We start from the raw sequence: 9,502 nt of genomic DNA on the forward strand, positions 1-9,502 counted from the left end.
ATATGAATAAACTGAAGTGATGGTTCCATGTCCCCTGCTCTTCTGGTGTGGAGGGATCATTCATTTGTTTTCTTACTTTTAACTCTCATTATCCCTGAAAATATCACCACCCGAATTGTAAAATAGTGGTACTGTTTCACTCAAAACCTTTCCTTTTCAGTATTTGGGACTTTCCATGTTCACTCAAGCTTCAAAGGGTCAGGAAATTGCAGCTGAGAGGTCATGCCCTTAACAGACACGTTATTTAGGCAACATTGATGGGTTATAGTTGTTGGGATACTGCCAGGGAGACAAAGTCCATCATGGCCCCAAGCCGTCTGCCGGACGATCCATCGATCTCCCGTAGACACGCAGTATCAGCAATTAGTGACATGAGTTTCTAGAAAATATCTTGCCACATTCCAGATCTCATGCACACTCTATCAGCAGATAATGCACAGCAAAAGTCGCACTCAGGAGAGCATTATTTACAAGTTTTATTCCGCGTTGATCAGAACAAAGAAAGACATGACTGCCTGCGTCAGTGTCTCCAGCACAGAGAGAATGAAACAAAAGCAAAGACACAACAGAAACATCCTGTGAAAACAGGAAATACGCAGGCTGTGACACAAACATCCTGCTCCCTTTTAAGGTGGAACGGAAATAGCCTAACAATAGTATCCTATCCTTTGGTTAGTTCCAGCTCCACTACCATTCTGGGGCTCATGTTTGCAATCCTAACATTCTCACAAGGCAAGCGAGTCCTGTGAGTGAGTGTGACATGCCTCATCTTTAAAAGCTTGGCAGGCAGGTTAGGGAGCTTGTTGGGACATCTTTGCTGCTTCCATCCAGTCCTGAACTTCTTGCGCTGCTCTTGAACACCTAAACTATGACTCCTTAGGCTGCTGCTGAGCCTGCACCATTATTTGCCTGAATAAAGATTTATTTCTTTTTTACAAACAAGAACCTCTGCTTGCATGCTTTTCAGCAGGCACCAAGATAACTACCTTCTTTCAGGCACCAGGCCAAAAACTCAATTATTTCAAAAAGCATTAGAAAGGCATTTGGATAGTTAGGCTGTTTTGTTTTTCACTGTAGTGTTGCTGCTTGTTGCGATTATGTTTCTATTTTTCTGATGAGAAGGAATTTACGTTCTTTCTTGTTACTCATTATGTATTTTGTGTTTTTGCATTCATTGTTGTTTTTGATTGGTTGTTGTGCCGCCTTGCTTTAATTGTAAGCTGCTTTGAGTCTGGTGTTGATAAAGAGAAATCAGGCTATACATTATTTCAATAGATAAATAAGTACTGGGTACACTGCAAATCTAGCAGTTCGAAAGCACCCCCGGGTGCAAGTAGATAAATAGGTACCGCTTACCAGCGGGAAGGTAAACGGCGTTCCGTGTGCTGCGCTGGCTCGCCAGATGCAGCTTTGTCACGCTGGCCACGTGACCCGGAAGTGTCTCCGGACAGCGCTGGCCCCCGGCCTCTTGAGTGAGATGGGCGCACAAACCCCAGAGTCTGTCAAGACTGGCCCGTTCGGGCAGGGGTACCTTTACCTTTACACTGCAAATATTCATCTGCACTGGGTGTGGATGATGCAGGTGCATGTGCCAGTCAACCAAGATAGAATTTGGCTTCCTGCTGCAGTGACAAGCACACGTTTTGCTACCATTTTGTGTGTATGTGGTCCTTACAAAGGAACTCAGTATTATTCAGTGTAAGTCAATGGTGGCCAAACCTGGCCTTCCAGCTCTTTTTGGGACTACAATTCCCATCATCCCTGACCACTGGTCCTGTTAGCTAGGGATGATGGGAGTTGTAGTCCCAAAACAGCTGGAGGACCAAGTTTGGTCATCACTGGTGTAAGTGAAAGAAATCTTTGCATTTTTGTTCATCCCAAATTGCCACCAAAAACACAAAGAGGGTTGAACACCTGCACATCTCCAAAAGGTAAAAAATAAAGAAGTATCATGGCAGATCAATTATGTTAGTGACACTTAGGACTCATCTACACAGCTGCAAATAAAATATTTTAAATGTGTTGTAAAGTGCAATATACAAATGTGAAACTAGATGGCGACAATGAGCTATGCAAAATTCAATGTATTTTTCAAAATGTATTTAAAAAAATTCACATCATTATTTATATCTGTAGATTCCACCTTTGTCCCTCTTCTTGGTCAGAGCAAATGAAGGCTGGGTATAATACTGTAAACAAACAAGCAGCCTTTAAAAAACCTTACTTCTTGTGTTTTGCTGATCCACAGCAGTCATTTTACTAGAAACCAGGTTGGGAGGGAGGGAGTGGGCAGAAAGTGGGAGGAATTGGGCAAATAGGAGAGCATTTTTTCCTTCCTGGTTTGCCTTTTGCAAGGTTTCAAGGGGTTTTCCAGGGTTTTTTCATCATTTTGGGGTCAAAATTCCATACTTAGGAATGCATTAGAAATTTTCCCATTGTAATAAGTGAAAATTGGCAACTTGTTATAAGAATGCTCACCGAACAAACAATTTCCTGACAGTGCATTGTTGGAATAGCAACACCTGTGTGTATATTATTATTATTATTATTATTATTATTATTATTATTCCATACTGCCTTTTATAATATAAAAACACAAAAATAAGGACTTCCGGAGGCGGCGCGAAACGGCAATGGCGGTCCTCCTCAGCTGCTGAAGAGGGGCTCCGCGGAAAAGGGTCGTGCGCTGCGGCACAGCGACGACCCATCCAGAAAAACCACGGGTAGAGTGAGCCCGTGGCCGTGGGACTCGGCGGGCACCAGGAGCGACCCCAGAAACGTTGAAGGGACCCCGTAAGGAGCTCCGGATCAAGGAAGGGGGAGCGGTGCTGTGAGTTCATCGCTCATTCCGCGGAAGTGAAGCCGCGCGGCTGTTGCTGATGAGCGCTGTCCTTTCTTCCTGGAACATTTGGCTACAGAACTGTATACTCGTGAGTAAGGATTTACAAGCATTTATTTGAGTCTAAATTTTAAAAGAAAATTCGGCTGAAAACGGGAGGTGAAAACAGGAAGTCCGCCTTCCGCCTTTGCTAAGATCAAAGCAAAAAACTTTTGCAAGCTGAGAGCGCTGTGAAAAGGATTTTAAGAGGAAACTGGTAGAACTGTGCAAATTGGAACTTAATCATTTGAAAGGGGAAAAAGATTAAGAGGCTGGGAACTGATTGATTTGAATGGAAGCCTCTCCTCTTCTTTATTAAGTGGATTACAAAATAACCAAGTGCTAGGGCTGCCAAGATACTAGTAACTGTCAAATTGCAGAAACTGTAACTAAAGTGGACTTGCTACTGTTAAGCATGATTGGATACAAATGAGGAAGAAACTGTTTCTTGCACTTATTATTGAAACTTTGTTGGTACTCTGGGAAAGCTCTTTAAGTATAAAGGGACACTGAAGGTACCTTTAAAACTTTTGCTTCTATTTTGGACTTCTGCTTAGAGTGGAAAATTTTATTTTCTCACTGACCTACAGGGAAGCTCCCTCTAGTGGATTTAGGACTAACTAATCTCTGGGAACTGCTTTTTATTTGGACTATCTTCTTGGCACTTGTTTACTTTTTCCTGGATTATTTTTCCCATGGGACTTACAATTTGACCTTGACGCATAGACAGCTGTGGAATGAGTGGCACAAGGAAAAGGGCAGCTAAAACAAAGGCAGAACAGCTACTGCTACAAACAACATTGCCTGTACAGTCTGTACAGTCACGTAGATCATCTGTCCCTACAGTTTTAACATTGAAAGAAGGACAAGGTGCTCAACCAACTCAAGAGCCAGTTTCAAAAGATATGGCTTCAGGAGGGGTTGACCCAGTTTCTCAGAAAATTTTGGATCAGCTTGCTGCTTTAAACACAAAATTTGATCAAGTTACAACTACTATTAACAAGCTGACTGACCAAGTTTCTCAAAACACACAAGTAATTGGGAACCTCCAAACAACAACTTTAGAAAATCGGAAACTGGCTGAACAAGCGAATCAGAAAGCAGAGGAGGCCAATAAGAAGGTAGAGGAAGTAAGAAGGGAAGTAAAGCCACTTTGCAGGCAAATCAGTGAACAGCAGGCCTATCTGTCTATGGTCGAATTGAAAAATCGGGAAAATAATCTTAGGCTACGCTCGATACCAGAACTTGAACAAGACAACCTGATTGGCTTTTTGACATCAGAATTATCAAAGTTCTGGGCTATAGAAGAAGATAAGGATTTTAAAATTGTCACCGCTTTTAGATTGGGAAGAGTGGTGAGGAAGGACAGAGCTAGAGATTGCCTGATCATTTTGAGATCAAGGCAAGAAAGTGACAAGATACTTGGCCTACATTTTAAAAAAGCACTGGTGATCCAAGGCAAAAAAAGCAGAAATCTACAGAGACATCCCGAAACAACTACTGGACTTAAGAACTATATATAAGGATCTAGCAGGACTACTTAGAAACAACACAATCCCTTATAGGTGGGAATTCCCTCAAGGACTATCTTTTACCATCAAAGGGAAAAAGATAAAAATCAGAACAGCAGAAGACCAAATAAAATTTTTGAACGACTACGGAGAGGACCTTCGGAAGGGAGTAGCAGGTGCCGGGCCAGCACCTTTACCTGAACCTGCACCTGTCCTACCATCGGGTTTGGATGAAGAAGACACACCTCAAGAGGACTCTTAAATTGATCCAGGATGTCTCTGCAACTTCTAAGCTGGAATATAAATGGCGGGAACTCTCCGGAAAAGAGAAGGAGGATCTTTCACATATTGAAAAAAGAAAAAGTGGACATTATCTGTTTGCAGGAAACTCATGTGACTAGGCTCCACAGGAAAGTATTAATCAACAAAAGACTAGGCCAAGAATTTATTTCATCAGACAAAGTCAAGAAAAGAGGCGTTGTGATTTACGCAAAGGAGAACCTGTCACCGAAATTTCTATTTAAAGATGAGCATGGAAGAATTTTGGCAATTGAGATACAAACACAAGGAGAAAAGTTTTTAATAGTAGGAATTTATGCACCAAACGAAGGGAAGTCAGAATTTTATAAGAAGTTGCATGAGATATTGCTGGACTATCTGGACTATTCCAACATCTTTTTGATGGGAGATATGAATGGGGTGGTCTCTACTTATATGGACAAGTCGCAAAACCAAAATCTAACCAAAGATGGCAGGCTACCTAAGACCTTTTTTGAACTGACTGACAGTATGGATTTGATTGACATCTGGAGGACAAAGAACCCCCTAGGTAAAGAAGGAACATTCTTTTCTGAGGCTCATTTGTCATGGACAAGAATAGACCAAATTTGGACATCTAGAGGACTGGCACCTAAGACTGTTAAAGTGGAAATCTGCCCAAAAACTTGCTCCGACCATAATGCTTTGAAAGTAGAACTGAGACTTACTCCAGCTGGTTCCTTCAGATGGAAAATGAATGACGCTCTGCTAAGAGATCAAGAGATTGTGAAAAAGGCCCAAAAAAACCTTAAAAGATTACTTTGAAATAAACTTGAACACCTCGGTGGAAAAGAGAATAATCTGGGACGCAAGCAAAGCAGTAATGAGAGGGTTTCTGATACAACAGAATACGATCAAGAAAAAACTCTGGAATGGAAAAAAAGATAAGATATTACAGAAGATAAGAGATGGAGAAAAAAAAAACTGAGATTAAAACCAAAATCTAAAGAGATTCTGAGAGAAATTAAGTTTTACCAAGCACAATATGCGAAATTAATAAATCAAGAAGTGGAATGGAAAATCAAACAAATGAAACAAAGATCTTTCGAATCGGCGAATAAATGTGGAAAACTGCTAGCATGGCAGTTGAAAAGGAGACAAAAACTGAACTTTGTTACCAATCTGGAGGTGGAAGGGAAAAATATACAGAAACCGGAAGAAATAAGAAAGTGTTTCCAGAAATATTTCAAAAAACTTTATACACAAGGGCCTCAGGAAGTGACTGAGATAGACCAATTTCTAAAAACTAATGGATTACCAAAACTATCTCAAGAAAAGAGAACAATCTTAAATTATCGCATAACACAACAGGAAATTGAGAGCGCCATTCAGAATATGCAACTCGGCAAATCTCCAGGCCCAGATGGTCTTACCTCCAAGTATTATAAGATTTTAAAAGACTATTTGACACAACCACTATTGGAGGTTTGTAACCAGATTATGGAGGGGAAGAAGACACCGGAAACGTGGAAAGAAGCCTTCATCACATTGATTCCTAAAGTGGAAGCTGAAAAGACTCAACTAAAGAACTACCGTCCCATCTCACTCCTAAATGTGGATTATAAAATCTTTGCAGACATTTTGGCAAGTAGGTTTAAAAGAGTGCTAAATGAAGTAATTCACAAGGACCAGGCAGGCTTTCTCCCAGGCAGACATTTGTTTGATAACACTAGGAATATTATTGATATTTTGGAACTATTGCAAACAAATATCAATACAAGAGCAGTGTTAATTTTCATTGATGCGGAGAAAGCCTTTGACAATATTTCCTGGAAGTTTATGAAGAAAAATTTGGAAGGGATGGGAGTGGGACAGGGGTTTGAAAATGGTATAGAAGCAATCTACTCAGAACAAAAAGCTAAATTGATAGTGAACAATGTGGTGACAGATGAGTTTAAAATTGAAAAGGGAACACGACAGGGGTGTCCCCTATCCCCCTCTGTTATTTATTTCAGTCCTGGAGGTGCTTTTGAATATGATAAGGGAGGACTGGTTGATAAAAGGAATACATGTCGGAGAGAAACAATATAAATTGAAAGCTTTCGCAGATGACTTGGTTTTGACATTACAGGAGCCAGAATCTAGTACAAAAAGAGTATTAGAACTGATTCAAGAGTTTGGTCGGGTGGCGGGATTCAAGCTGAATAAGCAAAAAACCAAGGTTTTGGTTAAAAACTTGACACCTTTAGAAACAGATGAGTTTAGGAAGGAAACAGAATTAACTGTGGTGAAAAAAGTGAAATACCTGGGGATCAATTTGTCTTCCAGAAATTTGAATTTGTTTAAGGACAACTATGAAAAATGTTGGCTAGAGGTTAAAAAGGATCTAGAAATTTGGTCAAGACTGAAACTTTCCTTGTTGGGTAGAATCGCAGCAGTAAAAATGAATGTATTGCCAAAGATGCTGTTTTTGTTCCAAACCCTTCAGATTGTGGACAGAGCTGAATGTTTTGGTAAATGGCAGAAGGATATTTCGAAGTTTGTTTGGCAGGGCAAAAAGCCCCGAATAAAATTTAAAATATTAACTGATGCAAAAGAAAGAGGGGGGTTTGCCCTGCCAGACTTAAGGTTATACTATGAAGCTGCAGCCTTCTGCTGGATGAAAGATTGGCTGTTATTGGAAAACACCGATGTCCTAGATCTGGAAGGGTTTGACAATGCTTTTGGGTGGCATGCATATTTGTGGTATGACAAGGTTAAGATTCATAAAACATTTAAAAACCATATTGTCAGAAAAGCAATATTTATGGTCTGGACAAAATACAAAGACTTATTAGAAAGTAAAACCCCGAGGTGGCTATCACCAGTGGAGGCTAAGGCCCAAAAAAGACCCAATATGGAGACTGGTTGGTTGAAATATGGGGAAATGTTAGAAAAAATAGGCGATAATTGGAGATTACAGAGCTATGAAAAAGTAAAGCACAAGGTGCAGGACTGGTTTCATTATGCTCAAATTCTAGAGATTTTTAAGTTGGACAAAAAAACAGGATTCCAGGTGGAAAAATCGAAATTAGAGACAGAATTGTTAGAACCAAAGACAAAGGTGCTTTCGAGAATGTATAACTTGCTGCTTAAATGGAACACTCAGGATGAGACAGTTAAATCCGCCATGATAAAATGGGCTCAAGACATTGGGCACAACATCATGTTTGAAGACTGGGAAAGGTTATGGACCACCGGTATGAAATTCACGGCATGTAGTGCCCTGAAAGAAAACATTCTGAAAATGATATATAAGTGGTACATGACCCCAGTCAAGCTTGCTAAAATATACCATTTGTCTGATAATAAATGCTGGAAATGTAAGGAGGCGGATGGGACATTCTTTCACCTCTGGTGGACCTGCCCAAGGGTAAAGGCTTTCTGGGAAATGATTTACAATGAGTTAAAAAAGGTATTTAAGTATACCTTTCCTAAGAAACCAGAGGCCTTCCTTTTGGGCATTGTCGGCCAGAAAGTGTCAAAGAAGGATAGAACCTTTTTTATGCATGCAACAACAGCAGCAAGGATACTTATCGCAAAACATTGGAAGACACAAGATTTGCCCACACTGGCAGAATCCGGGATTTGGGAGAAGAAACAATGGAGGAGGACTGGAAAAAATTCAAAGACTATTTACAAAAACATTATAAGTTATATGAATGCCAATAATTTGCATGATCTGGAAAATTAAGCTCCAGCAACAAGATTTTGTATATTGGAAATTAAGATATGATTAGGAAAGGACTAAAGTTTAAAATAATATTGTGTCTAGTCTAAAGTAAAAGTAAATTGATAATAAGAATTTTGAACTCAAAAGAGAACTATTTGAAAACATTAATAACACACGAAACAAGCCATTAATTTGCTGACATTTTATTGTTAAGAAAGCAGGGTAAGGGAGACGTGGGGAAGTCCAGTAAGTTATGGAAAAATGTAATTGAAAGTTGGATTTATTTTGTTTTTCTTTTCTTTTTTTTCTTCTCTCTTTTCTTTTGTTGTTTGATATGTTAACTGGAAAAAAGTAATAAAAATATATTAAAAAAACAACCACAAAAATAAAACCATAATAATGAACAAAAACATTTTAAAAGGTCATAGTATTTATTTTTATTTATTAATATTATTATATATCTTCACAATAGCTATCAGGGGTAGGTTTGGCTGAGAGTTGGTGGCAGGCCTAAAGAAGGAAGTGAGCATAAACATGATAATTTAAGTGAGTTTAAAATGTGACACTATACATGTTCAGAGTACTTTTTAATATCAAGGCTGGCAAACTGTTTTTTGTTTGCTATAAAAAAAATCAGACATGGAATGTAGCACTCAGAGCATGGAAGGTTCAGGGGGGTGCCTGTTTTCCTGCTTTATGTGTTTCTGTGTTAGTTAAAGTGCATTATCTTTTTGACTGCGCTCCATTGTAAATTATAGTTATAGATCTTAATTTTTAGTATATGTATCAAGTTGCCCAAATGTTGCTATTGTTTTTACAGCACAATGGAGCAGTGGAATGGTGGAGTGGAGAGGAATGTTCACTGTGTGCTTCATAATTGAAACATCGTTATCAAATCTCTTGGTGTGTGTGTGTTTTTCCTAGAGAAATGCAGCAGTGGGACTCTCTCTCTCTCTCTCTCTCTCTCTCTCTCTCTCTCGTGTGTGTGTGTGTGTGTGTGTACGTGTGTGTTTGTGGCTGTGCTGATTATAGCAGCAATAAGCAGGGAAGAGTGAGGAGTGATATTAGTTGCTTTCCCACTATTAAGAGGGATACGGGAGTTCTTGGTTTTGGCTGTTGCTGCTGTTATAAACACTTAAATGG

Source organism: Podarcis vaucheri (genome assembly GCF_965113315.1).
Source record: "Podarcis vaucheri genome assembly, chromosome: 9".
NCBI classification, from domain to species: domain Eukaryota; kingdom Metazoa; phylum Chordata; class Lepidosauria; order Squamata; family Lacertidae; genus Podarcis; species Podarcis vaucheri.